The following is a 22,959-nucleotide window of genomic DNA, read 5'->3' on the forward strand; positions in this document are numbered from 1 at the left end:
TCTTGCTCTCTGCGGGGCAGACTGCGGGAGATGGCTTCGCTGCAAAAACGATTTATCCAATCAAATCTAGCCGAGTGTCGTTAATCTTATATCAAAATAAAAAAAAAATGTACTTGGTACTGTTTTCAGTATAAAGACACTTACCTAGTGCTTTCTCATCAAATCATTTGACTTCATTCAAGACGTCTCCAGCGCATTGAGCAAATTTGCCTTGATGAGACTCCTTAAAATAAGCAAATCTCTTATTAAAATCAGTCAAAAGGTTCTTTTCAGAGAGTGCTAGTTAAGTCTCTTTATCCTAAAAAACATTACCAAATCGATTTGTTGATCTTCATATAAGATCAACGACACTTGGTTAGATTTCATTTTTTTGCAGTGTTTTTAGGGTCTTTTCCATAGGGCTCTGATGTCCATCTGGTTTCGTGTCCCAGAACAGCGCCAGGTCCTTCGATAGCTCAGTTGGTAGAGCGGAGGACTGTAGGTGAACAACCGGCCATCCTTAGGTCGCTGGTACGACTCCGGCTCGAAGGAAGCGATGCTTTTTGGTGATCTCTTTGTCTGCGACAAGACCAAGGCCTGGCAAAAGCCGCATTCCCTGACCGGGAATCGAACCCGGGCCGCGGCGGTGAGAGCGCCGAATCCTAACCACTAGACCACCAGGGAGACATGCTGTCTGCCTTTGGCACGAGTGGACGTGACGTCTTGCTCTCTGCGGGGCAGACTGCGGGAGATGGCTTCGCTGCAAAAACGATTTATCCAATCAAATCTAGCCGAGTGTCGTTAATCTTATATCAAAATAAAAAAAAAATGTACTTGGTACTGTTTTCAGTATAAAGACACTTACCTAGTGCTTTCTCATCAAATCATTTGACTTCATTCAAGACGTCTCCAGCGCATTGAGCAAATTTGCCTTGATGAGACTCCTTAAAATAAGCAAATCTCTTATTAAAATCAGTCAAAAGGTTCTTTTCAGAGAGTGCTAGTTAAGTCTCTTTATACTAAAAAACATTACCAAATCGATTTGTTGATCTTCATATAAGATCAACGACACTTGGTTAGATTTAATTTTTTTGCAGTGTTTTTAGGGTCTTTTCCATAGGGCTCTGGTGTCCATCTGGTTTCGTGTCCCAGAACAGCGCCAGGTCCTTCGATAGCTCAGTTGGTAGAGCGGAGGACTGTAGGTGAACAACCGGCCATCCTTAGGTCGCTGGTTCGACTCCGGCTCGAAGGAAGCGATGCTTTTTGGTGATCTCTTTGTCTGCGACAAGACCAAGGCCTGGCAAAAGCCGCATTCCCTGACCGGGAATCGAACCCGGGCCGCGGCGGTGAGAGCGCCGAATCCTAACCACTAGACCACCAGGGAGACATGCTGTCTGCCTTTGGCACGAGTGGACGTGACGTCTTGCTCTCTGCGGGGCAGACTGCGGGAGATGGCTTCGCTGCAAAAACGATTTATCCAATCAAATCTAGCCGAGTGTCGTTAATCTTATATCAAAATAAAAAAAAAATCTACTTGGTACTGTTTTCAGTATAAAGACACTTACCTAGTGCTTTCTCATCAAATCATTTGACTTCATTCAAGACGTCTCCAGCGCATTGAGCAAATTTGCCTTGATGAGACTCCTTAAAATAAGCAAATCTCTTATTAAAATCAGTCAAAAGGTTCTTTTCAGAGAGTGCTAGTTAAGTCTCTTTATCCTAAAAAACATTACCAAATCGATTTGTTGATCTTCATATAAGATCAACGACACTTGGTTAGATTTCATTTTTTTGCAGTGTTTTTAGGGTCTTTTCCATAGGGCTCTGATGTCCATCTGGTTTCGTGTCCCAGAACAGCGCCAGGTCCTTCGATAGCTCAGTTGGTAGAGCGGAGGACTGTAGGTGAACAACCGGCCATCCTTAGGTCGCTGGTACGACTCCGGCTCGAAGGAAGCGATGCTTTTTGGTGATCTCTTTGTCTGCGACAAGACCAAGGCCTGGCAAAAGCCGCATTCCCTGACCGGGAATCGAACCCGGGCCGCGGCGGTGAGAGCGCCGAATCCTAACCACTAGACCACCAGGGAGACATGCTGTCTGCCTTTGGCACGAGTGGACGTGACGTCTTGCTCTCTGCGGGGCAGACTGCGGGAGATGGCTTCGCTGCAAAAACGATTTATCCAATCAAATCTAGCCGAGTGTCGTTAATCTTATATCAAAATAAAAAAAAAATGTACTTGGTACTGTTTTCAGTATAAAGACACTTACCTAGTGCTTTCTCATCAAATCATTTGACTTCATTCAAGACGTCTCCAGCGCATTGAGCAAATTTGCCTTGATGAGACTCCTTAAAATAAGCAAATCTCTTATTAAAATCAGTCAAAAGGTTCTTTTCAGAGAGTGCTAGTTAAGTCTCTTTATACTAAAAAACATTACCAAATCGATTTGTTGATCTTCATATAAGATCAACGACACTTGGTTAGATTTAATTTTTTTGCAGTGTTTTTAGGGTCTTTTCCATAGGGCTCTGGTGTCCATCTGGTTTCGTGTCCCAGAACAGCGCCAGGTCCTTCGATAGCTCAGTTGGTAGAGCGGAGGACTGTAGGTGAACAACCGGCCATCCTTAGGTCGCTGGTTCGACTCCGGCTCGAAGGAAGCGATGCTTTTTGGTGATCTCTTTGTCTGCGACAAGACCAAGGCCTGGCAAAAGCCGCATTCCCTGACCGGGAATCGAACCCGGGCCGCGGCGGTGAGAGCGCCGAATCCTAACCACTAGACCACCAGGGAGACATGCTGTCTGCCTTTGGCACGAGTGGACGTGACGTCTTGCTCTCTGCGGGGCAGACTGCGGGAGATGGCTTCGCTGCAAAAACGATTTATCCAATCAAATCTAGCCGAGTGTCGTTAATCTTATATCAAAATAAAAAAAAAATCTACTTGGTACTGTTTTCAGTATAAAGACACTTACCTAGTGCTTTCTCATCAAATCATTTGACTTCATTCAAGACGTCTCCAGCGCATTGAGCAAATTTGCCTTGATGAGACTCCTTAAAATAAGCAAATCTCTTATTAAAATCAGTCAAAAGGTTCTTTTCAGAGAGTGCTAGTTAAGTCTCTTTATCCTAAAAAACATTACCAAATCGATTTGTTGATCTTCATATAAGATCAACGACACTTGGTTAGATTTCATTTTTTTGCAGTGTTTTTAGGGTCTTTTCCATAGGGCTCTGATGTCCATCTGGTTTCGTGTCCCAGAACAGCGCCAGGTCCTTCGATAGCTCAGTTGGTAGAGCGGAGGACTGTAGGTGAACAACCGGCCATCCTTAGGTCGCTGGTACGACTCCGGCTCGAAGGAAGCGATGCTTTTTGGTGATCTCTTTGTCTGCGACAAGACCAAGGCCTGGCAAAAGCCGCATTCCCTGACCGGGAATCGAACCCGGGCCGCGGCGGTGAGAGCGCCGAATCCTAACCACTAGACCACCAGGGAGACATGCTGTCTGCCTTTGGCACGAGTGGACGTGACGTCTTGCTCTCTGCGGGGCAGACTGCGGGAGATGGCTTCGCTGCAAAAACGGTTTATCCAATCAAATCTAGCCGAGTGTCGTTAATCTTATATCAAAATAAAAAAAAAATCTACTTGGTACTGTTTTCAGTATAAAGACACTTACCTAGTGCTTTCTCATGAAATCATTTGACTTCATTCAAGACGTCTCCAGCGCATTGAGCAAATTTGCCTTGATGAGACTCCTTAAAATAAGCAAATCTCTTATTAAAATCAGTCAAAAGGTTCTTTTCAGAGAGTGCTAGTTAAGTCTCTTTATACTAAAAAACATTACCAAATCGATTTGTTGATCTTCATATAAGATCAACGACACTTGGTTAGATTTCATTTTTTTGCAGTGTTTTTAGGGTCTTTTCCATAGGGCTCTGGTGTCCATCTGGTTTCGTGTCCCAGAACAGCGCCAGGTCCTTCGATAGCTCAGTTGGTAGAGCGGAGGACTGTAGGTGAACAACCGGCCATCCTTAGGTCGCTGGTTCGACTCCGGCTCGAAGGAAGCGATGCTTTTTGGTGATCTCTTTGTCTGCGACAAGACCAAGGCCTGGCAAAAGCCGCATTCCCTGACCGGGAATCGAACCCGGGCCGCGGCGGTGAGAGCGCCGAATCCTAACCACTAGACCACCAGGGAGACATGCTGTCTGCCTTTGGCACGAGTGGACGTGACGTCTTGCTCTCTGCGGGGCAGACTGCGGGAGATGGCTTCGCTGCAAAAACGATTTATCCAATCAAATCTAGCCGAGTGTCGTTAATCTTATATCAAAATAAAAAAAAAATCTACTTGGTACTGTTTTCAGTATAAAGACACTTACCTAGTGCTTTCTCATCAAATCATTTGACTTCATTCAAGACGTCTCCAGCGCATTGAGCAAATTTGCCTTGATGAGACTCCTTAAAATAAGCAAATCTCTTATTAAAATCAGTCAAAAGGTTCTTTTCAGAGAGTGCTAGTTAAGTCTCTTTATACTAAAAAACATTACCAAATCGATTTGTTGATCTTCATATAAGATCAACGACACTTGGTTAGATTTCATTTTTTTGCAGTGTTTTTAGGGTCTTTTCCATAGGGCTCTGGTGTCCATCTGGTTTCGTGTCCCAGAACAGCGCCAGGTCCTTCGATAGCTCAGTTGGTAGAGCGGAGGACTGTAGGTGAACAACCGGCCATCCTTAGGTCGCTGGTTCGACTCCGGCTCGAAGGAAGCGATGCTTTTTGGTGATCTCTTTGTCGCGACAAGACCAAGGCCTGGCAAAAGCCGCATTCCCTGACCGGGAATCGAACCCGGGCCGCGGCGGTGAGAGCGCCGAATCCTAACCACTAGACCACCAGGGAGACATGCTGTCTGCCTTTGGCACGAGTGGACGTGACGTCTTGCTCTCTGCGGGGCAGACTGCGGGAGATGGCTTCGCTGCAAAAACGGTTTATCCAATCAAATCTAGCCGAGTGTCGTTAATCTTATATCAAAATAAAAAAAAAATCTACTTGGTACTGTTTTCAGTATAAAGACACTTACCTAGTGCTTTCTCATGAAATCATTTGACTTCATTCAAGACGTCTCCAGCGCATTGAGCAAATTTGCCTTGATGAGACTCCTTAAAATAAGCAAATCTCTTATTAAAATCAGTCAAAAGGTTCTTTTCAGAGAGTGCTAGTTAAGTCTCTTTATACTAAAAAACATTACCAAATCGATTTGTTGATCTTCATATAAGATCAACGACACTTGGTTAGATTTAATTTTTTTGCAGTGTTTTTAGGGTCTTTTCCATAGGGCTCTGGTGTCCATCTGGTTTCGTGTCCCAGAACAGCGCCAGGTCCTTCGATAGCTCAGTTGGTAGAGCGGAGGACTGTAGGTGAACAACCGGCCATCCTTAGGTCGCTGGTTCGACTCCGGCTCGAAGGAAGCGATGCTTTTTGGTGATCTCTTTGTCTGCGACAAGACCAAGGCCTGGCAAAAGCCGCATTCCCTGACCGGGAATCGAACCCGGGCCGCGGCGGTGAGAGCGCCGAATCCTAACCACTAGACCACCAGGGAGACATGCTGTCTGCCTTTGGCACGAGTGGACGTGACGTCTTGCTCTCTGCGGGGCAGACTGCGGGAGATGGCTTCGCTGCAAAAACGATTTATCCAATCAAATCTAGCCGAGTGTCGTTAATCTTATATCAAAATAAAAAAAAAATCTACTTGGTACTGTTTTCAGTATAAAGACACTTACCTAGTGCTTTCTCATCAAATCATTTGACTTCATTCAAGACGTCTCCAGCGCATTGAGCAAATTTGCCTTGATGAGACTCCTTAAAATAAGCAAATCTCTTATTAAAATCAGTCAAAAGGTTCTTTTCAGAGAGTGCTAGTTAAGTCTCTTTATCCTAAAAAACATTACCAAATCGATTTGTTGATCTTCATATAAGATCAACGACACTTGGTTAGATTTCATTTTTTTGCAGTGTTTTTAGGGTCTTTTCCATAGGGCTCTGATGTCCATCTGGTTTCGTGTCCCAGAACAGCGCCAGGTCCTTCGATAGCTCAGTTGGTAGAGCGGAGGACTGTAGGTGAACAACCGGCCATCCTTAGGTCGCTGGTACGACTCCGGCTCGAAGGAAGCGATGCTTTTTGGTGATCTCTTTGTCTGCGACAAGACCAAGGCCTGGCAAAAGCCGCATTCCCTGACCGGGAATCGAACCCGGGCCGCGGCGGTGAGAGCGCCGAATCCTAACCACTAGACCACCAGGGAGACATGCTGTCTGCCTTTGGCACGAGTGGACGTGACGTCTTGCTCTCTGCGGGGCAGACTGCGGGAGATGGCTTCGCTGCAAAAACGGTTTATCCAATCAAATCTAGCCGAGTGTCGTTAATCTTATATCAAAATAAAAAAAAAATCTACTTGGTACTGTTTTCAGTATAAAGACACTTACCTAGTGCTTTCTCATGAAATCATTTGACTTCATTCAAGACGTCTCCAGCGCATTGAGCAAATTTGCCTTGATGAGACTCCTTAAAATAAGCAAATCTCTTATTAAAATCAGTCAAAAGGTTCTTTTCAGAGAGTGCTAGTTAAGTCTCTTTATACTAAAAAACATTACCAAATCGATTTGTTGATCTTCATATAAGATCAACGACACTTGGTTAGATTTCATTTTTTTGCAGTGTTTTTAGGGTCTTTTCCATAGGGCTCTGGTGTCCATCTGGTTTCGTGTCCCAGAACAGCGCCAGGTCCTTCGATAGCTCAGTTGGTAGAGCGGAGGACTGTAGGTGAACAACCGGCCATCCTTAGGTCGCTGGTTCGACTCCGGCTCGAAGGAAGCGATGCTTTTTGGTGATCTCTTTGTCTGCGACAAGACCAAGGCCTGGCAAAAGCCGCATTCCCTGACCGGGAATCGAACCCGGGCCGCGGCGGTGAGAGCGCCGAATCCTAACCACTAGACCACCAGGGAGACATGCTGTCTGCCTTTGGCACGAGTGGACGTGACGTCTTGCTCTCTGCGGGGCAGACTGCGGGAGATGGCTTCGCTGCAAAAACGATTTATCCAATCAAATCTAGCCGAGTGTCGTTAATCTTATATCAAAATAAAAAAAAAATCTACTTGGTACTGTTTTCAGTATAAAGACACTTACCTAGTGCTTTCTCATCAAATCATTTGACTTCATTCAAGACGTCTCCAGCGCATTGAGCAAATTTGCCTTGATGAGACTCCTTAAAATAAGCAAATCTCTTATTAAAATCAGTCAAAAGGTTCTTTTCAGAGAGTGCTAGTTAAGTCTCTTTATACTAAAAAACATTACCAAATCGATTTGTTGATCTTCATATAAGATCAACGACACTTGGTTAGATTTCATTTTTTTGCAGTGTTTTTAGGGTCTTTTCCATAGGGCTCTGGTGTCCATCTGGTTTCGTGTCCCAGAACAGCGCCAGGTCCTTCGATAGCTCAGTTGGTAGAGCGGAGGACTGTAGGTGAACAACCGGCCATCCTTAGGTCGCTGGTTCGACTCCGGCTCGAAGGAAGCGATGCTTTTTGGTGATCTCTTTGTCTGCGACAAGACCAAGGCCTGGCAAAAGCCGCATTCCCTGACCGGGAATCGAACCCGGGCCGCGGCGGTGAGAGCGCCGAATCCTAACCACTAGACCACCAGGGAGACATGCTGTCTGCCTTTGGCACGAGTGGACGTGACGTCTTGCTCTCTGCGGGGCAGACTGCGGGAGATGGCTTCGCTGCAAAAACGATTTATCCAATCAAATCTAGCCGAGTGTCGTTAATCTTATATCAAAATAAAAAAAAAATCTACTTGGTACTGTTTTCAGTATAAAGACACTTACCTAGTGCTTTCTCATCAAATCATTTGACTTCATTCAAGACGTCTCCAGCGCATTGAGCAAATTTGCCTTGATGAGACTCCTTAAAATAAGCAAATCTCTTATTAAAATCAGTCAAAAGGTTCTTTTCAGAGAGTGCTAGTTAAGTCTCTTTATACTAAAAAACATTACCAAATCGATTTGTTGATCTTCATATAAGATCAACGACACTTGGTTAGATTTCATTTTTTTGCAGTGTTTTTAGGGTCTTTTCCATAGGGCTCTGATGTCCATCTGGTTTCGTGTCCCAGAACAGCGCCAGGTCCTTCGATAGCTCAGTTGGTAGAGCGGAGGACTGTAGGTGAACAACCGGCCATCCTTAGGTCGCTGGTACGACTCCGGCTCGAAGGAAGCGATGCTTTTTGGTGATCTCTTTGTCTGCGACAAGACCAAGGCCTGGCAAAAGCCGCATTCCGTGACCGGGAATCGAACCCGGGCCGCGGCGGTGAGAGCGCCGAATCCTAACCACTAGACCACCAGGGAGACATGCTGTCTGCCTTTGGCACGAGTGGACGTGACGTCTTGCTCTCTGCGGGGCAGACTGCGGGAGATGGCTTCGCTGCAAAAACGGTTTATCCAATCAAATCTAGCCGAGTGTCGTTAATCTTATATCAAAATAAAAAAAAAATCTACTTGGTACTGTTTTCAGTATAAAGACACTTACCTAGTGCTTTCTCATGAAATCATTTGACTTCATTCAAGACGTCTCCAGCGCATTGAGCAAATTTGCCTTGATGAGACTCCTTAAAATAAGCAAATCTCTTATTAAAATCAGTCAAAAGGTTCTTTTCAGAGAGTGCTAGTTAAGTCTCTTTATACTAAAAAACATTACCAAATCGATTTGTTGATCTTCATATAAGATCAACGACACTTGGTTAGATTTCATTTTTTTGCAGTGTTTTTAGGGTCTTTTCCATAGGGCTCTGGTGTCCATCTGGTTTCGTGTCCCAGAACAGCGCCAGGTCCTTCGATAGCTCAGTTGGTAGAGCGGAGGACTGTAGGTGAACAACCGGCCATCCTTAGGTCGCTGGTTCGACTCCGGCTCGAAGGAAGCGATGCTTTTTGGTGATCTCTTTGTCTGCGACAAGACCAAGGCCTGGCAAAAGCCGCATTCCCTGACCGGGAATCGAACCCGGGCCGCGGCGGTGAGAGCGCCGAATCCTAACCACTAGACCACCAGGGAGACATGCTGTCTGCCTTTGGCACGAGTGGACGTGACGTCTTGCTCTCTGCGGGGCAGACTGCGGGAGATGGCTTCGCTGCAAAAACGATTTATCCAATCAAATCTAGCCGAGTGTCGTTAATCTTATATCAAAATAAAAAAAAAATCTACTTGGTACTGTTTTCAGTATAAAGACACTTACCTAGTGCTTTCTCATCAAATCATTTGACTTCATTCAAGACGTCTCCAGCGCATTGAGCAAATTTGCCTTGATGAGACTCCTTAAAATAAGCAAATCTCTTATTAAAATCAGTCAAAAGGTTCTTTTCAGAGAGTGCTAGTTAAGTCTCTTTATACTAAAAAACATTACCAAATCGATTTGTTGATCTTCATATAAGATCAACGACACTTGGTTAGATTTCATTTTTTTGCAGTGTTTTTAGGGTCTTTTCCATAGGGCTCTGGTGTCCATCTGGTTTCGTGTCCCAGAACAGCGCCAGGTCCTTCGATAGCTCAGTTGGTAGAGCGGAGGACTGTAGGTGAACAACCGGCCATCCTTAGGTCGCTGGTTCGACTCCGGCTCGAAGGAAGCGATGCTTTTTGGTGATCTCTTTGTCGCGACAAGACCAAGGCCTGGCAAAAGCCGCATTCCCTGACCGGGAATCGAACCCGGGCCGCGGCGGTGAGAGCGCCGAATCCTAACCACTAGACCACCAGGGAGACATGCTGTCTGCCTTTGGCACGAGTGGACGTGACGTCTTGCTCTCTGCGGGGCAGACTGCGGGAGATGGCTTCGCTGCAAATACCGTTTATCCAATCAAATCTAGCCGAGTGTCATTAATCTTATATCAAAATAAAAAAAAAATGTACTTGGTACTGTTTTCAGTATAAAGACACTTACCTAGTGCTTTCTCATCAAATCATTTGACTTCATTCAAGACGTCTCCAGCGCATTGAGCAAATTTGCCTTGATGAGACTCCTTAAAATAAGCAAATCTCTTATTAAAATCAGTCAAAAGGTTCTTTTCAGAGAGTGCTAGTTAAGTCTCTTTATACTAAAAAACATTACCAAATCGATTTGTTGATCGATCAACGACACTTGGTTAGATTTCATTTTTTTGCAGTGTTTTTAGGGTCTTTTCCATAGGGCTCTGGTGTCCATCTGGTTTCGTGTCCCAGAACAGCGCCAGGTCCTTCGATAGCTCAGTTGGTAGAGCGGAGGACTGTAGGTGAACAACCGGCCATCCTTAGGTCGCTGGTTCGACTCCGGCTCGAAGGAAGCGATGCTTTTTGGTGATCTCTTTGTCTGCGACAAGACCAAGGCCTGGCAAAAGCCGCATTCCCTGACCGGGAATCGAACCCGGGCCGCGGCGGTGAGAGCGCCGAATCCTAACCACTAGACCACCAGGGAGACATGCTGTCTGCTTTTGGCACGAGTGGACGTGACGTCTTGCTCTCTGCGGGGCAGACTGCGGGAGATGGCTTCGCTGCAAAAACGGTTTATCCAATCAAATCTAGCCGAGTGTCATTAATCTTATATCAAAATAAAAAAAAAATGTACTTGGTACTGTTTTCAGTATAAAGACACTTACCTAGTGCTTTCTCATCAAATCATTTGACTTCATTCAAGACATCTCCAGCGCATTGAGCAAATTTGCCTTGATGAGACTCCTTAAAATAAGCAAATCTCTTATTAAAATCAGTCAAAAGGTTCTTTTCAGAGAGTGCTAGTTAAGTCTCTTTATCCTAAAAAACATTACCAAATCGATTTGTTGATCTTCATATAAGATCAACGACACTTGGTTAGATTTCATTTTTTTGCAGTGTTTTTAGGGTCTTTTCCATAGGGCTCTGATGTCCATCTGGTTTCGTGTCCCAGAACAGCGCCAGGTCCTTCGATAGCTCAGTTGGTAGAGCGGAGGACTGTAGGTGAACAACCGGCCATCCTTAGGTCGCTGGTACGACTCCGGCTCGAAGGAAGCGATGCTTTTTGGTGATCTCTTTGTCTGCGACAAGACCAAGGCCTGGCAAAAGCCGCATTCCCTGACCGGGAATCGAACCCGGGCCGCGGCGGTGAGAGCGCCGAATCCTAACCACTAGACCACCAGGGAGACATGCTGTCTGCCTTTGGCACGAGTGGACGTGACGTCTTGCTCTCTGCGGGGCAGACTGCGGGAGATGGCTTCGCTGCAAAAACGGTTTATCCAATCAAATCTAGCCGAGTGTCGTTAATCTTATATCAAAATAAAAAAAAAATCTACTTGGTACTGTTTTCAGTATAAAGACACTTACCTAGTGCTTTCTCATGAAATCATTTGACTTCATTCAAGACGTCTCCAGCGCATTGAGCAAATTTGCCTTGATGAGACTCCTTAAAATAAGCAAATCTCTTATTAAAATCAGTCAAAAGGTTCTTTTCAGAGAGTGCTAGTTAAGTCTCTTTATACTAAAAAACATTACCAAATCGATTTGTTGATCGATCTTCATATAAGATCAACGACACTTGGTTAGATTTCATTTTTTTGCAGTGTTTTTAGGGTCTTTTCCATAGGGCTCTGGTGTCCATCTGGTTTCGTGTCCCAGAACAGCGCCAGGTCCTTCGATAGCTCAGTTGGTAGAGCGGAGGACTGTAGGTGAACAACCGGCCATCCTTAGGTCGCTGGTTCGACTCCGGCTCGAAGGAAGCGATGCTTTTTGGTGATCTCTTTGTCTGCGACAAGACCAAGGCCTGGCAAAAGCCGCATTCCCTGACCGGGAATCGAACCCGGGCCGCGGCGGTGAGAGCGCTGAATCCTAACCACTAGACCACCAGGGAGACATGCTGTCTGCCTTTGGCACGAGTGGACGTGACGTCTTGCTCTCTGCGGGGCAGACTGCGGGAGATGGCTTCGCTGCAAAAACGATTTATCCAATCAAATCTAGCCGAGTGTCGTTAATCTTATATCAAAATAAAAAACAAATCTACTTGGTACTGTTTTCAGTATAAAGACACTTACCTAGTGCTTTCTCATCAAATCATTTGACTTCATTCAAGACGTCTCCAGCGCATTGAGCAAATTTGCCTTGATGAGACTCCTTAAAATAAGCAAATCTCTTATTAAAATCAGTCAAAAGGTTCTTTTCAGAGAGTGCTAGTTAAGTCTCTTTATACTAAAAAACATTACCAAATCGATTTGTTGATCTTCATATAAGATCAACGACACTTGGTTAGATTTCATTTTTTTGCAGTGTTTTTAGGGTCTTTTCCATAGGGCTCTGATGTCCATCTGGTTTCGTGTCCCAGAACAGCGCCAGGTCCTTCGATAGCTCAGTTGGTAGAGCGGAGGACTGTAGGTGAACAACCGGCCATCCATAGGTCGCTGGTTCGACTCCGGCTCGAAGGAAGCGATGCTTTTTGGTGATCTCTTTGTCTGCGACAAGACCAAGGCCTGGCAAAAGCCGCATTCCCTGACCGGGAATCGAACCCGGGCCGCGGCGGTGAGAGCGCCGAATCCTAACCACTAGACCACCAGGGAGACATGCTGTCTGCCTTTGGCACGAGTGGACGTGACGTCTTGCTCTCTGCGGGGCAGACTGCGGGAGATGGCTTCGCTGCAAAAACGATTTATCCAATCAAATCTAGCCGAGTGTCGTTAATCTTATATCAAAATAAAAAAAAAATCTACTTGGTACTGTTTTCAGTATAAAGACACTTACCTAGTGCTTTCTCATCAAATCATTTGACTTCATTCAAGACGTCTCCAGCGCATTGAGCAAATTTGCCTTGATGAGACTCCTTAAAATAAGCAAATCTCTTATTAAAATCAGTCAAAAGGTTCTTTTCAGAGAGTGCTAGTTAAGTCTCTTTATACTAAAAAACATTACCAAATCGATTTGTTGATCTTCATATAAGATCAACGACACTTGGTTAGATTTCATTTTTTTGCAGTGTTTTTAGGGTCTTTTCCATAGGGCTCTGGTGTCCATCTGGTTTCGTGTCCCAGAACAGCGCCAGGTCCTTCGATAGCTCAGTTGGTAGAGCGGAGGACTGTAGGTGAACAACCGGCCATCCTTAGGTCGCTGGTTCGACTCCGGCTCGAAGGAAGCGATGCTTTTTGGTGATCTCTTTGTCGCGACAAGACCAAGGCCTGGCAAAAGCCGCATTCCCTGACCGGGAATCGAACCCGGGCCGCGGCGGTGAGAGCGCCGAATCCTAACCACTAGACCACCAGGGAGACATGCTGTCTGCCTTTGGCACGAGTGGACGTGACGTCTTGCTCTCTGCGGGGCAGACTGCGGGAGATGGCTTCGCTGCAAAAACGGTTTATCCAATCAAATCTAGCCGAGTGTCGTTAATCTTATATCAAAATAAAAAAAAAATCTACTTGGTACTGTTTTCAGTATAAAGACACTTACCTAGTGCTTTCTCATGAAATCATTTGACTTCATTCAAGACGTCTCCAGCGCATTGAGCAAATTTGCCTTGATGAGACTCCTTAAAATAAGCAAATCTCTTATTAAAATCAGTCAAAAGGTTCTTTTCAGAGAGTGCTAGTTAAGTCTCTTTATACTAAAAAACATTACCAAATCGATTTGTTGATCTTCATATAAGATCAACGACACTTGGTTAGATTTCATTTTTTTGCAGTGTTTTTAGGGTCTTTTCCATAGGGCTCTGGTGTCCATCTGGTTTCGTGTCCCAGAACAGCGCCAGGTCCTTCGATAGCTCAGTTGGTAGAGCGGAGGACTGTAGGTGAACAACCGGCCATCCTTAGGTCGCTGGTTCGACTCCGGCTCGAAGGAAGCGATGCTTTTTGGTGATCTCTTTGTCTGCGACAAGACCAAGGCCTGGCAAAAGCCGCATTCCCTGACCGGGAATCGAACCCGGGCCGCGGCGGTGAGAGCGCCGAATCCTAACCACTAGACCACCAGGGAGACATGCTGTCTGCCTTTGGCACGAGTGGACGTGACGTCTTGCTCTCTGCGGGGCAGACTGCGGGAGATGGCTTCGCTGCAAAAACGATTTATCCAATCAAATCTAGCCGAGTGTCGTTAATCTTATATCAAAATAAAAAACAAATCTACTTGGTACTGTTTTCAGTATAAAGACACTTACCTAGTGCTTTCTCATCAAATCATTTGACTTCATTCAAGACGTCTCCAGCGCATTGAGCAAATTTGCCTTGATGAGACTCCTTAAAATAAGCAAATCTCTTATTAAAATCAGTCAAAAGGTTCTTTTCAGAGAGTGCTAGTTAAGTCTCTTTATACTAAAAAACATTACCAAATCGATTTGTTGATCTTCATATAAGATCAACGACACTTGGTTAGATTTCATTTTTTTGCAGTGTTTTTAGGGTCTTTTCCATAGGGCTCTGATGTCCATCTGGTTTCGTGTCCCAGAACAGCGCCAGGTCCTTCGATAGCTCAGTTGGTAGAGCGGAGGACTGTAGGTGAACAACCGGCCATCCATAGGTCGCTGGTTCGACTCCGGCTCGAAGGAAGCGATGCTTTTTGGTGATCTCTTTGTCTGCGACAAGACCAAGGCCTGGCAAAAGCCGCATTCCCTGACCGGGAATCGAACCCGGGCCGCGGCGGTGAGAGCGCCGAATCCTAACCACTAGACCACCAGGGAGACATGCTGTCTGCCTTTGGCACGAGTGGACGTGACGTCTTGCTCTCTGCGGGGCAGACTGCGGGAGATGGCTTCGCTGCAAAAACGATTTATCCAATCAAATCTAGCCGAGTGTCGTTAATCTTATATCAAAATAAAAAACAAATCTACTTGGTACTGTTTTCAGTATAAAGACACTTACCTAGTGCTTTCTCATCAAATCATTTGACTTCATTCAAGACGTCTCCAGCGCATTGAGCAAATTTGCCTTGATGAGACTCCTTAAAATAAGCAAATCTCTTATTAAAATCAGTCAAAAGGTTCTTTTCAGAGAGTGCTAGTTAAGTCTCTTTATACTAAAAAACATTACCAAATCGATTTGTTGATCTTCATATAAGATCAACGACACTTGGTTAGATTTCATTTTTTTGCAGTGTTTTTAGGGTCTTTTCCATAGGGCTCTGATGTCCATCTGGTTTCGTGTCCCAGAACAGCGCCAGGTCCTTCGATAGCTCAGTTGGTAGAGCGGAGGACTGTAGGTGAACAACCGGCCATCCATAGGTCGCTGGTTCGACTCCGGCTCGAAGGAAGCGATGCTTTTTGGTGATCTCTTTGTCTGCGACAAGACCAAGGCCTGGCAAAAGCCGCATTCCCTGACCGGGAATCGAACCCGGGCCGCGGCGGTGAGAGCGCCGAATCCTAACCACTAGACCACCAGGGAGACATGCTGTCTGCCTTTGGCACGAGTGGACGTGACGTCTTGCTCTCTGCGGGGCAGACTGCGGGAGATGGCTTCGCTGCAAAAACGATTTATCCAATCAAATCTAGCCGAGTGTCGTTAATCTTATATCAAAATAAAAAAAAAATCTACTTGGTACTGTTTTCAGTATAAAGACACTTACCTAGTGCTTTCTCATCAAATCATTTGACTTCATTCAAGACGTCTCCAGCGCATTGAGCAAATTTGCCTTGATGAGACTCCTTAAAATAAGCAAATCTCTTATTAAAATCAGTCAAAAGGTTCTTTTCAGAGAGTGCTAGTTAAGTCTCTTTATACTAAAAAACATTACCAAATCGATTTGTTGATCTTCATATAAGATCAACGACACTTGGTTAGATTTCATTTTTTTGCAGTGTTTTTAGGGTCTTTTCCATAGGGCTCTGGTGTCCATCTGGTTTCGTGTCCCAGAACAGCGCCAGGTCCTTCGATAGCTCAGTTGGTAGAGTGGAGGACTGTAGGTGAACAACCGGCCATCCTTAGGTCGCTGGTTCGACTCCGGCTCGAAGGAAGCGATGCTTTTTGGTGATCTCTTTGTCGCGACAAGACCAAGGCCTGGCAAAAGCCGCATTCCCTGACCGGGAATCGAACCCGGGCCGCGGCGGTGAGAGCGCCGAATCCTAACCACTAGACCACCAGGGAGACATGCTGTCTGCCTTTGGCACGAGTGGACGTGACGTCTTGCTCTCTGCGGGGCAGACTGCGGGAGATGGCTTCGCTGCAAAAACCGTTTATCCAATCAAATCTAGCCGAGTGTCATTAATCTTATATCAAAATAAAAAAAAAATGTACTTGGTACTGTTTTCAGTATAAAGACACTTACCTAGTGCTTTCTCATCAAATCATTTGACTTCATTCAAGACGTCTCCAGCGCATTGAGCAAATTTGCCTTGATGAGACTCCTTAAAATAAGCAAATCTCTTATTAAAATCAGTCAAAAGGTTCTTTTCAGAGAGTGCTAGTTAAGTCTCTTTATACTAAAAAACATTACCAAATCGATTTGTTGATCTTCATATAAGATCAATGACACTTGGTTAGATTTCATTTTTTTGCAGTGTTTTTAGGGTCTTTTCCATAGGGCTCTGGTGTCCATCTGGTTTCGTGTCCCAGAACAGCGCCGGGTCCTTCGATAGCTCAGTTGGTAGAGCGGAGGACTGTAGGTGAACAACCGGCCATCCTTAGGTCGCTGGTTCGACTCCGGCTCGAAGGAAGCGATGCTTTTTGGTGATCTCTTTGTCGCGACAAGACCAAGGCCTGGCAAAAGCCGCATTCCCTGACCGGGAATCGAACCCGGGCCGCGGCGGTGAGAGCGCCGAATCCTAACCACTAGACCACCAGGGAGACATGCTGTCTGCCTTTGGCACGAGTGGACGTGACGTCTTGCTCTCTGCGGGGCAGACTGCGGGAGATGGCTTCGCTGCAAAAACGGTTTATCCAATCAAATCTAGCCGAGTGTCGTTAATCTTATATCAAAATAAAAAAAAAATCTACTTGGTACTGTTTTCAGTATAAAGACACTTACCTAGTGCTTTCTCATGAAATCATTTGACTTCATTCAAGACGTCTCCAGCGCATTGAGCAAATTTGCCTTGATGAGACTCCTTAAAATAAGCAAATCTCTTATTAAAATCAGTCAAAAGGTTCTTTTCAGAGAGTGCTAGTTAAGTCTCTTTATACTAAAAAACATTACCAAATCGATTTGTTGATCTTCATATAAGATCAACGACACTTGGTTAGATTTCATTTTTTTGCAGTGTTTTTAGGGTCTTTTCCATAGGGCTCTGGTGTCCATCTGGTTTCGTGTCCCAGAACAGCGCCAGGTCCTTCGATAGCTCAGTTGGTAGAGCGGAGGACTGTAGGTGAACAACCGGCCATCCTTAGGTCGCTGGTTCGACTCCGGCTCGAAGGAAGCGATGCTTTTTGGTGATCTCTTTGTCTGCGACAAGACCAAGGCCTGGCAAAAGCCGCATTCCCTGACCGGGAATCGAACCCGGGCCGCGGCGGTGAGAGCGCCGAATCCTAACCACTAGACCACCAGGGAGACATGCTGTCTGCCTTTGGCACGAGTGGACGTGACGTCTTGCTCTCTGCGGGGCAGACTGCGGGAGATGGCTTCGCTGCAAAAACGATTTATCCAATCAAATCTAGCCGAGTGTCGTTAATCTTATATCAAAATAAAAAAAAAATCTACTTGGTACTGTTTTCAGTATAAAGACACTTACCTAGTGCTTTCTCATGAAATCATTTGACTTCATTCAAGACGTCTCCAGCGCATTGAGCAAATTTGCCTTGATGAGACTCCTTAAAATAAGCAAATCTCTTATTAAAATCAGTCAAAAGGTTCTTTTCAGAGAGTGCTAGTTAAGTCTCTTTATACTAAAAAACATTACCAAATCGATTTGTTGATCTTCATATAAGATCAACGACACTTGGTTAGATTTCATTTTTTTGCAGTGTTTTTAGGGTCTTTTCCATAGGGCTCTGGTGTCCATCTGGTTTCGTGTCCCAGAACAGCGCCAGGTCCTTCGATAGCTCAGTTGGTAGAGCGGAGGACTGTAGGTGAACAACCGGCCATCCTTAGGTCGCTGCTTCGACTCCGGCTCGAAGGAAGCGATGCTTTTTGGTGATCTCTTTGTCGCGACAAGACCAAGGCCTGGCAAAAGCCGCATTCCCTGACCGGGAATCGAACCCGGGCCGCGGCGGTGAGAGCGCCGAATCCTAACCACTAGACCACCAGGGAGACATGCTGTCTGCCTTTGGCACGAGTGGACGTGACGTCTTGCTCTCTGCGGGGCAGACTGCGGGAGATGGCTTCGCTGCAAAAACGATTTATCCAATCAAATCTAGCCGAGTGTCGTTAATCTTATATCAAAATAAAAAAAAAATGTACTTGGTACTGTTTTCAGTATAAAGACACTTACCTAGTGCTTTCTCATCAAATCATTTGACTTCATTCAAGACGTCTCCAGCGCATTGAGCAAATTTGCCTTGATGAGACTCCTTAAAATAAGCAAATCTCTTATTAAAATCAGTCAAAAGGTTCTTTTCAGAGAGTGCTAGTTAAGTCTCTTTATACTAAAAAACATTACCAAATCGATTTGTTGATCTTCATATAAGATCAACGACACTTGGTTAGATTTCATTTTTTTGCAGTGTTTTTAGGGTCTTTTCCATAGGGCTCTGGTGTCCATCTGGTTTCGTGTCCCAGAACAGCGCCAGGTCCTTCGATAGCTCAGTTGGTAGAGTGGAGGACTGTAGGTGAACAACCGGCCATCCTTAGGTCGCTGGTTCGACTCCGGCTCGAAGGAAGCGATGCTTTTTGGTGATCTCTTTGTCGCGACAAGACCAAGGCCTGGCAAAAGCCGCATTCCCTGACCGGGAATCGAACCCGGGCCGCGGCGGTGAGAGCGCCGAATCCTAACCACTAGACCACCAGGGAGACATGCTGTCTGCCTTTGGCACGAGTGGACGTGACGTCTTGCTCTCTGCGGGGCAGACTGCGGGAGATGGCTTCGCTGCAAAAACCGTTTATCCAATCAAATCTAGCCGAGTGTCATTAATCTTATATCAAAATAAAAAAAAAATGTACTTGGTACTGTTTTCAGTATAAAGACACTTACCTAGTGCTTTCTCATCAAATCATTTGACTTCATTCAAGACGTCTCCAGCGCATTGAGCAAATTTGCCTTGATGAGACTCCTTAAAATAAGCAAATCTCTTATTAAAATCAGTCAAAAGGTTCTTTTCAGAGAGTGCTAGTTAAGTCTCTTTATACTAAAAAACATTACCAAATCGATTTGTTGATCTTCATATAAGATCAATGACACTTGGTTAGATTTCATTTTTTTGCAGTGTTTTTAGGGTCTTTTCCATAGGGCTCTGGTGTCCATCTGGTTTCGTGTCCCAGAACAGCGCCGGGTCCTTCGATAGCTCAGTTGGTAGAGCGGAGGACTGTAGGTGAACAACCGGCCATCCTTAGGTCGCTGGTTCGACTCCGGCTCGAAGGAAGCGATGCTTTTTGGTGATCTCTTTGTCGCGACAAGACCAAGGCCTGGCAAAAGCCGCATTCCCTGACCGGGAATCGAACCCGGGCCGCGGCGGTGAGAGCGCCGAATCCTAACCACTAGACCACCAGGGAGACATGCTGTCTGCCTTTGGCACGAGTGGACGTGACGTCTTGCTCTCTGCGGGGCAGACTGCGGGAGATGGCTTCGCTGCAAAAACGGTTTATCCAATCAAATCTAGCCGAGTGTCGTTAATCTTATATCAAAATAAAAAAAAAATCTACTTGGTACTGTTTTCAGTATAAAGACACTTACCTAGTGCTTTCTCATGAAATCATTTGACTTCATTCAAGACGTCTCCAGCGCATTGAGCAAATTTGCCTTGATGAGACTCCTTAAAATAAGCAAATCTCTTATTAAAATCAGTCAAAAGGTTCTTTTCAGAGAGTGCTAGTTAAGTCTCTTTATACTAAAAAACATTACCAAATCGATTTGTTGATCTTCATATAAGATCAACGACACTTGGTTAGATTTCATTTTTTTGCAGTGTTTTTAGGGTCTTTTCCATAGGGCTCTGGTGTCCATCTGGTTTCGTGTCCCAGAACAGCGCCAGGTCCTTCGATAGCTCAGTTGGTAGAGCGGAGGACTGTAGGTGAACAACCGGCCATCCTTAGGTCGCTGGTTCGACTCCGGCTCGAAGGAAGCGATGCTTTTTGGTGATCTCTTTGTCTGCGACAAGACCAAGGCCTGGCAAAAGCCGCATTCCCTGACCGGGAATCGAACCCGGGCCGCGGCGGTGAGAGCGCCGAATCCTAACCACTAGACCACCAGGGAGACATGCTGTCTGCCTTTGGCACGAGTGGACGTGACGTCTTGCTCTCTGCGGGGCAGACTGCGGGAGATGGCTTCGCTGCAAAAACGATTTATCCAATCAAATCTAGCCGAGTGTCGTTAATCTTATATCAAAATAAAAAAAAAATCTACTTGGTACTGTTTTCAGTATAAAGACACTTACCTAGTGCTTTCTCATGAAATCATTTGACTTCATTCAAGACGTCTCCAGCGCATTGAGCAAATTTGCCTTGATGAGACTCCTTAAAATAAGCAAATCTCTTATTAAAATCAGTCAAAAGGTTCTTTTCAGAGAGTGCTAGTTAAGTCTCTTTATACTAAAAAACATTACCAAATCGATTTGTTGATCTTCATATAAGATCAACGACACTTGGTTAGATTTCATTTTTTTGCAGTGTTTTTAGGGTCTTTTCCATAGGGCTCTGGTGTCCATCTGGTTTCGTGTCCCAGAACAGCGCCAGGTCCTTCGATAGCTCAGTTGGTAGAGCGGAGGACTGTAGGTGAACAACCGGCCATCCTTAGGTCGCTGCTTCGACTCCGGCTCGAAGGAAGCGATGCTTTTTGGTGATCTCTTTGTCGCGACAAGACCAAGGCCTGGCAAAAGCCGCATTCCCTGACCGGGAATCGAACCCGGGCCGCGGCGGTGAGAGCGCCGAATCCTAACCACTAGACCACCAGGGAGACATGCTGTCTGCCTTTGGCACGAGTGGACGTGACGTCTTGCTCTCTGCGGGGCAGACTGCGGGAGATGGCTTCGCTGCAAAAACCGTTTATCCAATCAAATCTAGCCGAGTGTCGTTAATCTTATATCAAAATAAAAAAAAAATGTACTTGGTACTGTTTTCAGTATAAAGACACTTACCTAGTGCTTTCTCATCAAATCATTTGACTTCATTCAAGACGTCTCCAGCGCATTGAGCAAATTTGCCTTGATGAGACTCCTTAAAATAAGCAAATCTCTTATTAAAATCAGTCAAAAGGTTCTTTTCAGAGAGTGCTAGTTAAGTCTCTTTATACTAAAAAACATTACCAAATCGATTTGTTGATCTTCATATAAGATCAACGACACTTGGTTAGATTTCATTTTTTTGCAGTGTTTTTAGGGTCTTTTCCATAGGGCTCTGGTGTCCATCTGGTTTCGTGTCCCAGAACAGCGCCAGGTCCTTCGATAGCTCAGTTGGTAGAGCGGAGGACTGTAGGTGAACAACCGGCCATCCTTAGGTCGCTGGTTCGACTCCGGCTCGAAGGAAGCGATGCTTTTTGGTGATCTCTTTGTCGCGACAAGACCAAGGCCTGGCAAAAGCCGCATTCCCTGACCGGGAATCGAACCCGGGCCGCGGCGGTGAGAGCGCCGAATCCTAACCACTAGACCACCAGGGAGACATGCTGTCTGCCTTTGGCACGAGTGGACGTGACGTCTTGCTCTCTGCGGGGCAGACTGCGGGAGATGGCTTCGCTGCAAAAACGGTTTATCCAATCAAATCTAGCCGAGTGTCGTTAATCTTATATCAAAATAAAAAAAAAATCTACTTGGTACTGTTTTCAGTATAAAGACACTTACCTAGTGCTTTCTCATGAAATCATTTGACTTCATTCAAGACGTCTCCAGCGCATTGAGCAAATTTGCCTTGATGAGACTCCTTAAAATAAGCAAATCTCTTATTAAAATCAGTCAAAAGGTTCTTTTCAGAGAGTGCTAGTTAAGTCTCTTTATACTAAAAAACATTACCAAATCGATTTGTTGATCTTCATATAAGATCAACGACACTTGGTTAGATTTCATTTTTTTGCAGTGTTTTTAGGGTCTTTTCCATAGGGCTCTGGTGTCCATCTGGTTTCGTGTCCCAGAACAGCGCCAGGTCCTTCGATAGCTCAGTTGGTAGAGCGGAGGACTGTAGGTGAACAACCGGCCATCCTTAGGTCGCTGGTTCGACTCCGGCTCGAAGGAAGCGATGCTTTTTGGTGATCTCTTTGTCTGCGACAAGACCAAGGCCTGGCAAAAGCCGCATTCCCTGACCGGGAATCGAACCCGGGCCGCGGCGGTGAGAGCGCCGAATCCTAACCACTAGACCACCAGGGAGACATGCTGTCTGCCTTTGGCACGAGTGGACGTGACGTCTTGCTCTCTGCGGGGCAGACTGCGGGAGATGGCTTCGCTGCAAAAACGATTTATCCAATCAAATCTAGCCGAGTGTCGTTAATCTTATATCAAAATAAAAAAAAAATCTACTTGGTACTGTTTTCAGTATAAAGACACTTACCTAGTGCTTTCTCATCAAATCATTTGACTTCATTCAAGACGTCTCCAGCGCATTGAGCAAATTTGCCTTGATGAGACTCCTTAAAATAAGCAAATCTCTTATTAAAATCAGTCAAAAGGTTCTTTTCAGAGAGTGCTAGTTAAGTCTCTTTATACTAAAAAACATTACCAAATCGATTTGTTGATCTTCATATAAGATCAACGACACTTGGTTAGATTTCATTTTTTTGCAGTGTTTTTAGGGTCTTTTCCATAGGGCTCTGGTGTCCATCTGGTTTCGTGTCCCAGAACAGCGCCAGGTCCTTCGATAGCTCAGTTGGTAGAGCGGAGGACTGTAGGTGAACAACCGGCCATCCTTAGGTCGCTGGTTCGACTCCGGCTCGAAGGAAGCGATGCTTTTTGGTGATCTCTTTGTCGCGACAAGACCAAGG

General features: G+C 45.4%; 65 non-coding genes across 65 annotated transcripts; 33 read left to right on the forward strand and 32 right to left on the reverse strand.

Annotated features, from left to right (window-relative positions):
• Positions 1-444: 444 nt before the first annotated feature.
• Positions 445-531, forward strand: trnay-gua (transfer RNA tyrosine (anticodon GUA)). Its single transcript is given in 2 exon segments — positions 445-481; positions 496-531. It is a non-coding gene; the product is annotated as a tRNA-Tyr (tRNA).
• A 60-nt stretch (positions 532-591) lies between these two features.
• On the reverse strand, positions 592-663 carry trnae-cuc (transfer RNA glutamic acid (anticodon CUC)). The gene has a single exon. It is a non-coding gene; the product is annotated as a tRNA-Glu (tRNA).
• Positions 664-1,144: 481 nt separating this feature from the next.
• On the forward strand, positions 1,145-1,231 carry trnay-gua (transfer RNA tyrosine (anticodon GUA)). The gene is given in 2 exon segments: positions 1,145-1,181; positions 1,196-1,231. It is a non-coding gene; the product is annotated as a tRNA-Tyr (tRNA).
• Positions 1,232-1,291: 60 nt separating this feature from the next.
• On the reverse strand, positions 1,292-1,363 carry trnae-cuc (transfer RNA glutamic acid (anticodon CUC)). Its single transcript has one exon. It is a non-coding gene; the product is annotated as a tRNA-Glu (tRNA).
• Positions 1,364-1,844: 481 nt separating this feature from the next.
• On the forward strand, positions 1,845-1,931 carry trnay-gua (transfer RNA tyrosine (anticodon GUA)). The gene is given in 2 exon segments: positions 1,845-1,881; positions 1,896-1,931. It is a non-coding gene; the product is annotated as a tRNA-Tyr (tRNA).
• A 60-nt stretch (positions 1,932-1,991) lies between these two features.
• Positions 1,992-2,063, reverse strand: trnae-cuc (transfer RNA glutamic acid (anticodon CUC)). The gene has a single exon. It is a non-coding gene; the product is annotated as a tRNA-Glu (tRNA).
• Positions 2,064-2,544: 481 nt separating this feature from the next.
• trnay-gua (transfer RNA tyrosine (anticodon GUA)) lies at positions 2,545-2,631 on the forward strand. The gene is given in 2 exon segments: positions 2,545-2,581; positions 2,596-2,631. It is a non-coding gene; the product is annotated as a tRNA-Tyr (tRNA).
• Positions 2,632-2,691: 60 nt separating this feature from the next.
• Positions 2,692-2,763, reverse strand: trnae-cuc (transfer RNA glutamic acid (anticodon CUC)). The gene has a single exon. It is a non-coding gene; the product is annotated as a tRNA-Glu (tRNA).
• Positions 2,764-3,244: 481 nt separating this feature from the next.
• Positions 3,245-3,331, forward strand: trnay-gua (transfer RNA tyrosine (anticodon GUA)). The gene is given in 2 exon segments: positions 3,245-3,281; positions 3,296-3,331. It is a non-coding gene; the product is annotated as a tRNA-Tyr (tRNA).
• Positions 3,332-3,391: 60 nt separating this feature from the next.
• trnae-cuc (transfer RNA glutamic acid (anticodon CUC)) lies at positions 3,392-3,463 on the reverse strand. The gene has a single exon. It is a non-coding gene; the product is annotated as a tRNA-Glu (tRNA).
• Positions 3,464-3,944: 481 nt separating this feature from the next.
• trnay-gua (transfer RNA tyrosine (anticodon GUA)) lies at positions 3,945-4,031 on the forward strand. The gene is given in 2 exon segments: positions 3,945-3,981; positions 3,996-4,031. It is a non-coding gene; the product is annotated as a tRNA-Tyr (tRNA).
• A 60-nt stretch (positions 4,032-4,091) lies between these two features.
• Positions 4,092-4,163, reverse strand: trnae-cuc (transfer RNA glutamic acid (anticodon CUC)). Its single transcript has one exon. It is a non-coding gene; the product is annotated as a tRNA-Glu (tRNA).
• A 481-nt stretch (positions 4,164-4,644) lies between these two features.
• trnay-gua (transfer RNA tyrosine (anticodon GUA)) lies at positions 4,645-4,731 on the forward strand. The gene is given in 2 exon segments: positions 4,645-4,681; positions 4,696-4,731. It is a non-coding gene; the product is annotated as a tRNA-Tyr (tRNA).
• Positions 4,732-4,790: 59 nt separating this feature from the next.
• Positions 4,791-4,862, reverse strand: trnae-cuc (transfer RNA glutamic acid (anticodon CUC)). Its single transcript has one exon. It is a non-coding gene; the product is annotated as a tRNA-Glu (tRNA).
• A 481-nt stretch (positions 4,863-5,343) lies between these two features.
• trnay-gua (transfer RNA tyrosine (anticodon GUA)) lies at positions 5,344-5,430 on the forward strand. The gene is given in 2 exon segments: positions 5,344-5,380; positions 5,395-5,430. It is a non-coding gene; the product is annotated as a tRNA-Tyr (tRNA).
• A 60-nt stretch (positions 5,431-5,490) lies between these two features.
• Positions 5,491-5,562, reverse strand: trnae-cuc (transfer RNA glutamic acid (anticodon CUC)). The gene has a single exon. It is a non-coding gene; the product is annotated as a tRNA-Glu (tRNA).
• Positions 5,563-6,043: 481 nt separating this feature from the next.
• On the forward strand, positions 6,044-6,130 carry trnay-gua (transfer RNA tyrosine (anticodon GUA)). The gene is given in 2 exon segments: positions 6,044-6,080; positions 6,095-6,130. It is a non-coding gene; the product is annotated as a tRNA-Tyr (tRNA).
• A 60-nt stretch (positions 6,131-6,190) lies between these two features.
• Positions 6,191-6,262, reverse strand: trnae-cuc (transfer RNA glutamic acid (anticodon CUC)). The gene has a single exon. It is a non-coding gene; the product is annotated as a tRNA-Glu (tRNA).
• Positions 6,263-6,743: 481 nt separating this feature from the next.
• trnay-gua (transfer RNA tyrosine (anticodon GUA)) lies at positions 6,744-6,830 on the forward strand. The gene is given in 2 exon segments: positions 6,744-6,780; positions 6,795-6,830. It is a non-coding gene; the product is annotated as a tRNA-Tyr (tRNA).
• Positions 6,831-6,890: 60 nt separating this feature from the next.
• Positions 6,891-6,962, reverse strand: trnae-cuc (transfer RNA glutamic acid (anticodon CUC)). Its single transcript has one exon. It is a non-coding gene; the product is annotated as a tRNA-Glu (tRNA).
• A 481-nt stretch (positions 6,963-7,443) lies between these two features.
• Positions 7,444-7,530, forward strand: trnay-gua (transfer RNA tyrosine (anticodon GUA)). Its single transcript is given in 2 exon segments — positions 7,444-7,480; positions 7,495-7,530. It is a non-coding gene; the product is annotated as a tRNA-Tyr (tRNA).
• A 60-nt stretch (positions 7,531-7,590) lies between these two features.
• Positions 7,591-7,662, reverse strand: trnae-cuc (transfer RNA glutamic acid (anticodon CUC)). The gene has a single exon. It is a non-coding gene; the product is annotated as a tRNA-Glu (tRNA).
• Positions 7,663-8,143: 481 nt separating this feature from the next.
• On the forward strand, positions 8,144-8,230 carry trnay-gua (transfer RNA tyrosine (anticodon GUA)). Its single transcript is given in 2 exon segments — positions 8,144-8,180; positions 8,195-8,230. It is a non-coding gene; the product is annotated as a tRNA-Tyr (tRNA).
• Positions 8,231-8,290: 60 nt separating this feature from the next.
• On the reverse strand, positions 8,291-8,362 carry trnae-cuc (transfer RNA glutamic acid (anticodon CUC)). The gene has a single exon. It is a non-coding gene; the product is annotated as a tRNA-Glu (tRNA).
• A 481-nt stretch (positions 8,363-8,843) lies between these two features.
• On the forward strand, positions 8,844-8,930 carry trnay-gua (transfer RNA tyrosine (anticodon GUA)). Its single transcript is given in 2 exon segments — positions 8,844-8,880; positions 8,895-8,930. It is a non-coding gene; the product is annotated as a tRNA-Tyr (tRNA).
• Positions 8,931-8,990: 60 nt separating this feature from the next.
• trnae-cuc (transfer RNA glutamic acid (anticodon CUC)) lies at positions 8,991-9,062 on the reverse strand. Its single transcript has one exon. It is a non-coding gene; the product is annotated as a tRNA-Glu (tRNA).
• Positions 9,063-9,543: 481 nt separating this feature from the next.
• Positions 9,544-9,630, forward strand: trnay-gua (transfer RNA tyrosine (anticodon GUA)). Its single transcript is given in 2 exon segments — positions 9,544-9,580; positions 9,595-9,630. It is a non-coding gene; the product is annotated as a tRNA-Tyr (tRNA).
• A 59-nt stretch (positions 9,631-9,689) lies between these two features.
• Positions 9,690-9,761, reverse strand: trnae-cuc (transfer RNA glutamic acid (anticodon CUC)). Its single transcript has one exon. It is a non-coding gene; the product is annotated as a tRNA-Glu (tRNA).
• A 472-nt stretch (positions 9,762-10,233) lies between these two features.
• Positions 10,234-10,320, forward strand: trnay-gua (transfer RNA tyrosine (anticodon GUA)). The gene is given in 2 exon segments: positions 10,234-10,270; positions 10,285-10,320. It is a non-coding gene; the product is annotated as a tRNA-Tyr (tRNA).
• Positions 10,321-10,380: 60 nt separating this feature from the next.
• On the reverse strand, positions 10,381-10,452 carry trnae-cuc (transfer RNA glutamic acid (anticodon CUC)). Its single transcript has one exon. It is a non-coding gene; the product is annotated as a tRNA-Glu (tRNA).
• Positions 10,453-10,933: 481 nt separating this feature from the next.
• Positions 10,934-11,020, forward strand: trnay-gua (transfer RNA tyrosine (anticodon GUA)). Its single transcript is given in 2 exon segments — positions 10,934-10,970; positions 10,985-11,020. It is a non-coding gene; the product is annotated as a tRNA-Tyr (tRNA).
• A 60-nt stretch (positions 11,021-11,080) lies between these two features.
• On the reverse strand, positions 11,081-11,152 carry trnae-cuc (transfer RNA glutamic acid (anticodon CUC)). The gene has a single exon. It is a non-coding gene; the product is annotated as a tRNA-Glu (tRNA).
• Positions 11,153-11,637: 485 nt separating this feature from the next.
• trnay-gua (transfer RNA tyrosine (anticodon GUA)) lies at positions 11,638-11,724 on the forward strand. The gene is given in 2 exon segments: positions 11,638-11,674; positions 11,689-11,724. It is a non-coding gene; the product is annotated as a tRNA-Tyr (tRNA).
• Positions 11,725-11,784: 60 nt separating this feature from the next.
• Positions 11,785-11,856, reverse strand: trnae-cuc (transfer RNA glutamic acid (anticodon CUC)). The gene has a single exon. It is a non-coding gene; the product is annotated as a tRNA-Glu (tRNA).
• Positions 11,857-12,337: 481 nt separating this feature from the next.
• On the forward strand, positions 12,338-12,424 carry trnay-gua (transfer RNA tyrosine (anticodon GUA)). Its single transcript is given in 2 exon segments — positions 12,338-12,374; positions 12,389-12,424. It is a non-coding gene; the product is annotated as a tRNA-Tyr (tRNA).
• Positions 12,425-12,484: 60 nt separating this feature from the next.
• Positions 12,485-12,556, reverse strand: trnae-cuc (transfer RNA glutamic acid (anticodon CUC)). Its single transcript has one exon. It is a non-coding gene; the product is annotated as a tRNA-Glu (tRNA).
• A 481-nt stretch (positions 12,557-13,037) lies between these two features.
• trnay-gua (transfer RNA tyrosine (anticodon GUA)) lies at positions 13,038-13,124 on the forward strand. Its single transcript is given in 2 exon segments — positions 13,038-13,074; positions 13,089-13,124. It is a non-coding gene; the product is annotated as a tRNA-Tyr (tRNA).
• Positions 13,125-13,183: 59 nt separating this feature from the next.
• Positions 13,184-13,255, reverse strand: trnae-cuc (transfer RNA glutamic acid (anticodon CUC)). The gene has a single exon. It is a non-coding gene; the product is annotated as a tRNA-Glu (tRNA).
• A 481-nt stretch (positions 13,256-13,736) lies between these two features.
• Positions 13,737-13,823, forward strand: trnay-gua (transfer RNA tyrosine (anticodon GUA)). The gene is given in 2 exon segments: positions 13,737-13,773; positions 13,788-13,823. It is a non-coding gene; the product is annotated as a tRNA-Tyr (tRNA).
• Positions 13,824-13,883: 60 nt separating this feature from the next.
• Positions 13,884-13,955, reverse strand: trnae-cuc (transfer RNA glutamic acid (anticodon CUC)). Its single transcript has one exon. It is a non-coding gene; the product is annotated as a tRNA-Glu (tRNA).
• A 481-nt stretch (positions 13,956-14,436) lies between these two features.
• trnay-gua (transfer RNA tyrosine (anticodon GUA)) lies at positions 14,437-14,523 on the forward strand. Its single transcript is given in 2 exon segments — positions 14,437-14,473; positions 14,488-14,523. It is a non-coding gene; the product is annotated as a tRNA-Tyr (tRNA).
• Positions 14,524-14,583: 60 nt separating this feature from the next.
• trnae-cuc (transfer RNA glutamic acid (anticodon CUC)) lies at positions 14,584-14,655 on the reverse strand. Its single transcript has one exon. It is a non-coding gene; the product is annotated as a tRNA-Glu (tRNA).
• A 481-nt stretch (positions 14,656-15,136) lies between these two features.
• Positions 15,137-15,223, forward strand: trnay-gua (transfer RNA tyrosine (anticodon GUA)). Its single transcript is given in 2 exon segments — positions 15,137-15,173; positions 15,188-15,223. It is a non-coding gene; the product is annotated as a tRNA-Tyr (tRNA).
• Positions 15,224-15,283: 60 nt separating this feature from the next.
• Positions 15,284-15,355, reverse strand: trnae-cuc (transfer RNA glutamic acid (anticodon CUC)). Its single transcript has one exon. It is a non-coding gene; the product is annotated as a tRNA-Glu (tRNA).
• A 481-nt stretch (positions 15,356-15,836) lies between these two features.
• trnay-gua (transfer RNA tyrosine (anticodon GUA)) lies at positions 15,837-15,923 on the forward strand. Its single transcript is given in 2 exon segments — positions 15,837-15,873; positions 15,888-15,923. It is a non-coding gene; the product is annotated as a tRNA-Tyr (tRNA).
• A 59-nt stretch (positions 15,924-15,982) lies between these two features.
• Positions 15,983-16,054, reverse strand: trnae-cuc (transfer RNA glutamic acid (anticodon CUC)). Its single transcript has one exon. It is a non-coding gene; the product is annotated as a tRNA-Glu (tRNA).
• A 481-nt stretch (positions 16,055-16,535) lies between these two features.
• Positions 16,536-16,622, forward strand: trnay-gua (transfer RNA tyrosine (anticodon GUA)). Its single transcript is given in 2 exon segments — positions 16,536-16,572; positions 16,587-16,622. It is a non-coding gene; the product is annotated as a tRNA-Tyr (tRNA).
• Positions 16,623-16,681: 59 nt separating this feature from the next.
• Positions 16,682-16,753, reverse strand: trnae-cuc (transfer RNA glutamic acid (anticodon CUC)). The gene has a single exon. It is a non-coding gene; the product is annotated as a tRNA-Glu (tRNA).
• A 481-nt stretch (positions 16,754-17,234) lies between these two features.
• Positions 17,235-17,321, forward strand: trnay-gua (transfer RNA tyrosine (anticodon GUA)). The gene is given in 2 exon segments: positions 17,235-17,271; positions 17,286-17,321. It is a non-coding gene; the product is annotated as a tRNA-Tyr (tRNA).
• A 60-nt stretch (positions 17,322-17,381) lies between these two features.
• trnae-cuc (transfer RNA glutamic acid (anticodon CUC)) lies at positions 17,382-17,453 on the reverse strand. Its single transcript has one exon. It is a non-coding gene; the product is annotated as a tRNA-Glu (tRNA).
• Positions 17,454-17,934: 481 nt separating this feature from the next.
• On the forward strand, positions 17,935-18,021 carry trnay-gua (transfer RNA tyrosine (anticodon GUA)). The gene is given in 2 exon segments: positions 17,935-17,971; positions 17,986-18,021. It is a non-coding gene; the product is annotated as a tRNA-Tyr (tRNA).
• Positions 18,022-18,080: 59 nt separating this feature from the next.
• Positions 18,081-18,152, reverse strand: trnae-cuc (transfer RNA glutamic acid (anticodon CUC)). The gene has a single exon. It is a non-coding gene; the product is annotated as a tRNA-Glu (tRNA).
• Positions 18,153-18,633: 481 nt separating this feature from the next.
• On the forward strand, positions 18,634-18,720 carry trnay-gua (transfer RNA tyrosine (anticodon GUA)). The gene is given in 2 exon segments: positions 18,634-18,670; positions 18,685-18,720. It is a non-coding gene; the product is annotated as a tRNA-Tyr (tRNA).
• Positions 18,721-18,779: 59 nt separating this feature from the next.
• On the reverse strand, positions 18,780-18,851 carry trnae-cuc (transfer RNA glutamic acid (anticodon CUC)). Its single transcript has one exon. It is a non-coding gene; the product is annotated as a tRNA-Glu (tRNA).
• A 481-nt stretch (positions 18,852-19,332) lies between these two features.
• On the forward strand, positions 19,333-19,419 carry trnay-gua (transfer RNA tyrosine (anticodon GUA)). The gene is given in 2 exon segments: positions 19,333-19,369; positions 19,384-19,419. It is a non-coding gene; the product is annotated as a tRNA-Tyr (tRNA).
• A 59-nt stretch (positions 19,420-19,478) lies between these two features.
• Positions 19,479-19,550, reverse strand: trnae-cuc (transfer RNA glutamic acid (anticodon CUC)). Its single transcript has one exon. It is a non-coding gene; the product is annotated as a tRNA-Glu (tRNA).
• A 481-nt stretch (positions 19,551-20,031) lies between these two features.
• trnay-gua (transfer RNA tyrosine (anticodon GUA)) lies at positions 20,032-20,118 on the forward strand. Its single transcript is given in 2 exon segments — positions 20,032-20,068; positions 20,083-20,118. It is a non-coding gene; the product is annotated as a tRNA-Tyr (tRNA).
• A 60-nt stretch (positions 20,119-20,178) lies between these two features.
• On the reverse strand, positions 20,179-20,250 carry trnae-cuc (transfer RNA glutamic acid (anticodon CUC)). Its single transcript has one exon. It is a non-coding gene; the product is annotated as a tRNA-Glu (tRNA).
• Positions 20,251-20,731: 481 nt separating this feature from the next.
• On the forward strand, positions 20,732-20,818 carry trnay-gua (transfer RNA tyrosine (anticodon GUA)). The gene is given in 2 exon segments: positions 20,732-20,768; positions 20,783-20,818. It is a non-coding gene; the product is annotated as a tRNA-Tyr (tRNA).
• Positions 20,819-20,877: 59 nt separating this feature from the next.
• trnae-cuc (transfer RNA glutamic acid (anticodon CUC)) lies at positions 20,878-20,949 on the reverse strand. The gene has a single exon. It is a non-coding gene; the product is annotated as a tRNA-Glu (tRNA).
• A 481-nt stretch (positions 20,950-21,430) lies between these two features.
• Positions 21,431-21,517, forward strand: trnay-gua (transfer RNA tyrosine (anticodon GUA)). Its single transcript is given in 2 exon segments — positions 21,431-21,467; positions 21,482-21,517. It is a non-coding gene; the product is annotated as a tRNA-Tyr (tRNA).
• Positions 21,518-21,576: 59 nt separating this feature from the next.
• On the reverse strand, positions 21,577-21,648 carry trnae-cuc (transfer RNA glutamic acid (anticodon CUC)). The gene has a single exon. It is a non-coding gene; the product is annotated as a tRNA-Glu (tRNA).
• A 481-nt stretch (positions 21,649-22,129) lies between these two features.
• trnay-gua (transfer RNA tyrosine (anticodon GUA)) lies at positions 22,130-22,216 on the forward strand. Its single transcript is given in 2 exon segments — positions 22,130-22,166; positions 22,181-22,216. It is a non-coding gene; the product is annotated as a tRNA-Tyr (tRNA).
• Positions 22,217-22,276: 60 nt separating this feature from the next.
• trnae-cuc (transfer RNA glutamic acid (anticodon CUC)) lies at positions 22,277-22,348 on the reverse strand. Its single transcript has one exon. It is a non-coding gene; the product is annotated as a tRNA-Glu (tRNA).
• A 481-nt stretch (positions 22,349-22,829) lies between these two features.
• trnay-gua (transfer RNA tyrosine (anticodon GUA)) lies at positions 22,830-22,916 on the forward strand. Its single transcript is given in 2 exon segments — positions 22,830-22,866; positions 22,881-22,916. It is a non-coding gene; the product is annotated as a tRNA-Tyr (tRNA).
• Positions 22,917-22,959: the final 43 nt, after the last annotated feature.

Source organism: Alosa pseudoharengus, unplaced genomic scaffold, assembly GCF_046254945.1.
Source record: "Alosa pseudoharengus isolate Yale_2024_CS ecotype anadromous, Long Island Sound unplaced genomic scaffold, YU_APseudo_1.1 YU_APseudo_1.1_scf_12, whole genome shotgun sequence".
NCBI classification, from domain to species: domain Eukaryota; kingdom Metazoa; phylum Chordata; class Actinopteri; order Clupeiformes; family Clupeidae; genus Alosa; species Alosa pseudoharengus.